Source organism: Pseudophryne corroboree, chromosome 1 (assembly GCF_028390025.1).
Source record: "Pseudophryne corroboree isolate aPseCor3 chromosome 1, aPseCor3.hap2, whole genome shotgun sequence".
NCBI lineage: Eukaryota > Metazoa > Chordata > Amphibia > Anura > Myobatrachidae > Pseudophryne > Pseudophryne corroboree.
The window spans coordinates 847,285,732-847,293,332 of NC_086444.1; the positions used below are offsets into that span (position 1 = coordinate 847,285,732).

General features: G+C 38.3%; 2 pseudogenes; one reads left to right on the forward strand and one right to left on the reverse strand.

Moving 5' to 3' along the window:
• Nucleotides 1-722: 722 nt before the first annotated feature.
• On the reverse strand, nucleotides 723-841 carry LOC134943994 (5S ribosomal RNA; annotated as a pseudogene).
• A 2,660-nt stretch (nucleotides 842-3,501) lies between these two features.
• LOC134943999 (5S ribosomal RNA) lies at nucleotides 3,502-3,620 on the forward strand (annotated as a pseudogene).
• The last annotated feature ends 3,981 nt before the right edge of the window (nucleotides 3,621-7,601 follow it).

Genomic DNA, 7,601 nt, shown 5'->3' on the forward strand with positions numbered 1-7,601 from the left:
CAGTGTTACGCCTGAAGTCTTCCAAGGTTATTCTAGTTGAGGAAAATTTTAAAATGCCATTGAAGCAGATTATTTTGCTTACATCTATTCTTTTATATTGCATGTTTACGATTTTACATTTTTTCTTTTATGTAACTGGATTGTTGCTACCGATGGATTTGTACAACGAGCCTGCCTTCAGGAGATATCTCTCACTCGCTGGGATGAGAGACCCCTAAATTACTCTTTATTATTATCTATATATACTGTGACTAAAATGGGGATTGGATAATTGCACAAACTACATATGATTTTCCTTACTCTGCCCCTTCTGGCTCGATTAAATGTGTCTCTTGGAACACTGGAGGTCTCAACTCCCCTATCAAGAGACAAAGGGTTTAAACTTACTTGAAAAGACCCAGACATAATTCTCTTGCAGTAAGAGGAAGAGAAACAAGAAAAAGTGACCTTTGTTGGGAGCACTCCCACTTGGAAACAAATGTGATTTGAGTAATAATCAATAATGTAAGAATGAGATAGTTAAAACGTAACCTTTAATTATATTAAAATAAAATATAGGTACACCGAGAAAAATTAAGAATGTTGTAAAACTAAGAAGTGGCTATACAATGTGAGCCACCTGGTAAAGCTAAACTGTGAAAATATTGATGAATATGAAAGGCATTATTTAACAGGCCCAGGTATATAAAGTTAGTGCAATAACCAATGTAGTGCCGTCAAAAAACCTACAACACCTGGTATTCCTTAGTGGTCCACCACCTAAGTACTGACCAGGCCCAACACCGTATTGCTTCCAAGATCAGACGAGATTGGGCATGCGCGGTGTGGTATGGTAGTAGATTGAAATTGATGAGGCAAATTCTACAGCTGATATGTGGCTAGTAGAAAATTATTGGTAAGCACCTTATTGCAGGAATGACCAAATAATCTCTAGCTAGAGAGAGAATATATGTTTGACCGTCATTGCACCGAAATTGTAACCCAAATATGTAAGTATACGTAGGTTTAAATCATGTGGTCAATAATTTTTTGGCCAGCAGAAAATGCCTGTATATTTCTTTGTGTGCTGTGCAGCACCATTGAACGTGGGTTTCTGTAATGGGTGAGGCAGGTATAAACCCTGTTATGCTGATGACATGCCACAATATTTATATGTGATCCAGAGAGAAGCTATCTCTGTTGTTAACTGGATCTCCCTGTTAGACATTGAATGGGAAAAGAGATTATTGTGATGGTCATATCAAAGCATAGATCTATGTGATATTTTGTACAATGCAAATAAAGCTGAAAAAGACAATCTGGAAACTTTCCACTTGTCTCCTACTGTACCATAACAGACAGTATAGGACAGAGGATGGAAATAAACCGAAATAGAAATTTATCAGCTTGAGGAGAAAAAAGAGACAGACTTGAGAAGTGGACGAGATGTATCACAGTCTCAATTGTCCACATAAGGGCTAACTATTACAATAGTGCCTAACAGGATACAAGTACTGTCTTTGAAACAAAATTGTTACACCAATAAATATTTTGCATGTATCCACAATGTATCTGCAGTGTATCTGTCTATATTGTGACAGAAAAACACTGAAAAAACCCCCCCCCAAAAAAACCCCAAAAAACACACAAAGAAAACCCATGAAAAAACATGAAAAACACATGCTAGGTATAATTTACAATGTATTAGCTATGATATGCATAATAGCTTTTTGATTTGTATGAAAACCTGCATGCAAATAGGTGCTGAAAAGGTCAGGAGTGAGACAGGGACAATCTCTTTAGTAGTCAGAGTCTTAATAACAAATTGCTCCTGATTATGTCATCTCAAATGCATAAAGACACACAAGTGTCAGTTATCACCATCTGTTAATGCAAGCACCTAGAAAACATGAGCGATAAATAATGCTTTGTAATAATTGGCATGGCATTGCCTAAAGAGACCGATGCACATTATTGTTAAAATTACATGTGTGCATGTGTGGATAGCGGGAGACAGAAATTCGAGTGGGATGAAGAGAATACTTATGTTATGCCCCGCTCGTGATGCGCCGCTGGCCGCTGAGCTTCAGTCGTCTGTGCGGCTTGTCTGGTCTCCTCTCCTGCCGGTCTCCGGTCACGTGAGCGCGCTCATCGTGACCAGGTCCACCTCCCCAACGTACGTTTCACTGTTAGCTTGTTCACGCTACCCGTGAAACGTACGTTGGGGAGGTGGACCTGGTCACGATGAGCGCGCTCACGTGACCGGAGACCGGCAGGAGAGGAGACCAGACAAGCCGCACAGACGCCTGAAGCTCAGCGGCCAGTGGCGCATCACGAGCGGGGCATAACATAAGTATTCTCTTCATCACACTCGAATTTCTGTCTCCCGCTATCCACACATGCACACATGTAATTTTAACAATAATGTGCATCGGTCTCTTTAGGCAATGCCATGCCAATTATTACAAAGCATTATTTATCGCTCATGTTTTCTAGGTGCTTGCATTAACAGATGGTGATAACTGACACTTGTGTGTCTTTATGCATTTGAGATGACATAATCAGGAGCAATTTGTTATTAAGACTCTGACTACTAAAGAGATTGTCCCTGTCTCACTCCTGACCTTTTCAGCACCTATTCGCATGCAGGTTTTCATACAAATCAAAAAGCTATTATGCATATCATAGCTAATACATTGTAAATTATACCTAGCATGTGTTTTTCATGTTTTTTCATGTGTTTTCTTTGTGTGTGGTTTTTTTGGCTTTTTTTCAGTGTTTTTCTGTCACAATATAGACAGATACACTGCAGATACATTGTGGATACATGCAAAATATTTATTGGTGTAACAATTTTGTTTCAAAGACAGTACTTGTATCCTGTCAGGCACTATTGTAATAGTTAGCCCTTATGTGGACAATTGAGACTGTGATACATCTCGTCCACTTCTCAAGTCTGTCTCTTTTTTCTCCTCAAGCTGATAAATTTCTATTTCGGTTTATTTCCATCCTCTGTCCTATACTGTCTGTTATGGTACAGTAGGAGACAAGTGGAAAGTTTCCAGATTGTCTTTTTCAGCTTTATTTGCATTGTACAAAATATCACATAGATTTATGCTTTGATATGACCGTCACAATAATCTCTTTTCCCATTCAATGTCTAACAGGGAGATCCAGTTAACAACAGAGATAGCTTCTCTCTGGATCACATATAAATATTGTGGCATGTCATCAGAATAACAGGGTGTATACCTGCCTCACCCATTACAGAAACCCACGTTCAATGGTGCTGCACAGCACACAAAGAAATATACAGGCATTTTCTGCTGGCCAAAAAATTATTGACCACATGATTTAAACCTACGTATACTTACATATTTGGGTTACAATTTCGGTGCAATGACGGTCAAACATATATTCTCTCTCTAGCTAGAGATTATTTGGTCATTCCTGCAATAAGGTGCTTACCAATAATTTTCTACTAGCCACATATCAGCTGTAGAATTTGCCTCATCAATATCAATCTACTACCATACCACACCGCGCATGCCCAATCTCGTCTGATCTTGGAAGCAATACGGTGTTGGGCCTGGTCAGTACTTAGGTGGTGGACCACTAAGGAATACCAGGTGTTGTAGGTTTTTTGACGGCACTACATTGGTTATTGCACTAACTTTATATACCTGGGCCTGTTAAATAATGCCTTTCATATTCATCAATATTTTCACAGTTTAGCTTTACCAGGTGGCTCACATTGTATAGCCACTTCTTAGTTTTACAACATTCTTAATTTTTCTCGGTGTACCTATATTTTATTTTAATATAATTAAAGGTTACGTTTTAACTATCTCATTCTTACATTATTGATTATTACTCAAATCACATTTGTTTCCAAGTGGGAGTGCTCCCAACAAAGGTCACTTTTTCTTGTTTCTCTTCCTCTTACTACATACGTATCGGACCTATGGGAGCACCATCGACAATCACCGTTAACATCTACCTATAGAAATTCTCTTTGAATGGTAGATGGTGATAAATTCCAGAATTACTTTCTGGCTGGTCGGTTATCTTGGAAACTTCTTTAAAAATTATACTTAATTTTCATCACTTAGTCCTGTGCGGCATCCTTAACCCAATTCCTTACTGCCTATAATTCTCTTGCAGGAGACCCACTGGAGGGTTGGAGACAGTTCATCCCTTACGGCAAAATGGTTAGGCGACTGTTGTTCAGCATCATACACTAGTAAGTCTAGAGGAGTGGCCATATTATTTTCTGGACGTATGTCTTATTTGATTTTGGACATGGTCCAAGACCCAGAGGGTAGATTCTTACTCCTGGACGTTAAAATAGGGGACATCTCATATACTATATTGAACCTATATGCCCCCAACTCTCACGAATCAGAATTTCTAGATAAAATATCTCTTCTCTTAAGTCAGCGTAAACATTTACATTGATAATTGATAGAGACCTCAATACAGTGAAAGATCCATTATTAGATAAATCTACGACCCCTCCTAATCTTAATTCCTCCTCCTGGACTGCATTAACCAAATTTATGTTACACTCACAAGTTACTAATATATGGAGACTTTTTCACCCATCAGATAAGACCTTTACCTTTTTCTCAGGGGTTCATCATTCCACATCTCAAATAGATTACTTTCTAGTGGTGGATAGTTTAGTTACAGCAGTGGACTCAGCTAATATTAGAGACATAATAATATCTGACCATGCTCCCATTGATTTCTCTTTTAAACTACCAGCTACTAGCTTTCAGCACCGTACTTGGAAATTCCTGGCATTTTTGTTCCAATCGGAACATTCCGAAAATACTTACAACAACACTGGCAGGATTACATAGACAATAATGTCTCTCACTGGGATAATCCTGTCCTCTTTTGGGAGGCCTCTAAATCTGTGATGCGTGGTCACATAATTTCGTATATCTCCAATCGCAACAAAACTCAAAAACAACAATATGATTCTCTTCACGATGGCTTATAAAAATTATTTTCTACCTATTTACATAATACTTCGGAAGAGAACTTTGTCATATATAAACAGGCAAAATCTTTATTGGAAAACTTCCTATTAACTCAAGCTCAATTGCGATTGGATTATACGAAAAACAGATATTACAGATGGGGAGCATGTACAGGGCGCCTATTGGCCTCTTTAACCAAAACTGATAAACAAAGAAATCATATCGTATCTATTAAGGTGGATGACAATTCCACCTCTCTGGCAAAAACTTCAGATATCGCATCAGCGTTTTGCAGGTATTAGAAGGATTTATATTCAGCAACGCCCTTGACTGAATTTTCCATTGATTCACTAATTAGGGAAGCCAATTTACCTAAACTAACTTGTGAGCAAATTGAATTGCTAGATGCAGACATTACTGAGCTGGAAATAAGTTCGGCAATAACATCTTTACATACTTGCAAAACTCAAGGACCTGACGGGTTCTCAGGAGAATACTATAAAATGCTAAAAACAGATATTCATCCTACACTATTGGAACTCTATCCTTCAATACATAAAAGACATCCCACTTACTCTATGTTCAATGATGCTTTCACTACTTTGATTCCAAAACCTGAACATGACCCAATCTTGCTGAGCTCTTACCGTCCCATAACTCTACTCAATGTGGACTTCAAAATTCTATCCAAAATTATTTCCACTAGACTGCAATAATTTTCTAACTCCATCTTCTCTTCACATCAATTAGGATTTATAAGTGGGCGACAATCGGTGAAGGGTATCCGTACAGCAATTGCAGCAATTGTGGCTGCCAATAACCACCCAAACATGCTTCTGAGCCTCAATGCCCAAAAGGCCTTTGACACAGTCTCCTGGCCCTTTTTATTTAGTATACTATCTCAGTGTGCATTTGGCTCACACTTTACTAATTCAATTAAATTATTTTATGAATCTCTGACCACCTCTCTCTTGATCAATGGCACCAAAAGTGCACCAATAGTTATGTGTCGCGGCACTCGACAAGGATGACCCCTCTCTCCTATTTAATTTAATTTGTCCTTAGACCCCCTGTTGCAAATAATTGAATCCTGGCCTCTGTTAAAGGGCATCTCCGTAGGCCCAACTGAAATTAAACTAACAGCGTTTGCAGACGACGTTCTCATATACCTGTCAAACCCAAGATCCTCAATGATCCCACTCTTAGAACTAATTAATGCATTGGGTTCTTTGTCTGGTTTTGCAATCCACCCAGATAAAACACAGGCATTCTATTTGAAAAGAGTATTTTATCGCCCTACTTGGGCAGCACATTTACCTATTAAATGGGCTAAAACACAGATCGGGGGGTAAATTTACTAAGATGGGAGTTCTATTTAAGATGGGATGTTGCCCATAGCAACCAATCAGATTCCAGGTATCATCTTTTAGAGGGTGCTAGATAAATGAGAAGTAGAATCTGATTGGTTGCTATGGGCAACATCCCATCTTAAATAGAACTCCCATTTTAGTAAATTTCCCCCCTCGTATCTAGGCATACTTTTCCACAAAAATATTAATAATCTATATGACACTAATGTGAAGAAAATAATCTCTAAAATCTCCACTGACTTGAGAGGGATGAGTTGTCTCCAATTATAATATTTGGGCAGGGCGAATCTGTTACGCTGGTGATATATTTCCCAAAACTTCTGTACCCCCTACAGGTTCTCCCGGTGTTATAATCTCAAAAAGATCTCACAGAAATTACTTCAATATTTTGCAAATTTATCTGGAATAATGGACAAGCCAGAATTGGATTGTTCAAACTTTGGCCCCCCCCAAAAAATTAATGGTGAAATAGGTTTTCCAGACATTTCATTATATAGCCATGCCGCACATATTCGTTACCTTAAAGATTGGTTAACCAATGACCAAATTTATGCTAACTCATTCTTAGAACAAGGTTTTACGCCAACAATATCACTTGTGGCATTTCAACATTTATCAGACACTGACATTCCTCTAGAACTGTTAAATAACCCTCTTTTAATGACCACACGCAAAGTCTGGATGATACTCAGACATAGATATAAAGTTCATCAACACTACACTATCCATCTACCTCTTGAAAAATCCAAGATTTCAATTTGGAGAGGCACACCAATCGTTCACTAGGTGGGCCTCAGAAGGGCTAGTTTATGTTGGTCAATTGGTCAACCCTGATTCCCACAAACCTCTTTTATACTCAGATGCTTCTATGAAGGATGGCGTTCTTTCAAGCGCAACACTATGTGCACACGGTGGTACAACAGATTCCACTAAATAACTGGGATAATGTCCAGGATATTTTTCTATTAAAACCTCCTTTGTCTAAACGGGCTATCTCTTCCTATTATAAATTTCTTCACCAAAACATTAATTATTCTTTGATAAAAACAGGGATGACTAAATGGCTGGAACATTTCCCCTCTTTAACAATAGAAGACCTCTTAAAATTTTTATTTGTTTTGGTCACTACGTTTCCTGCAGCAAAGTACACTAAAATGTATTATAATATAATATATTCCATGGTTCATACATATCTCCTCATAGAGGATATATAATTGGTACATTGGCAAATTCCTCTTGCCCTAAATGTGGTCACCCCTCCGCT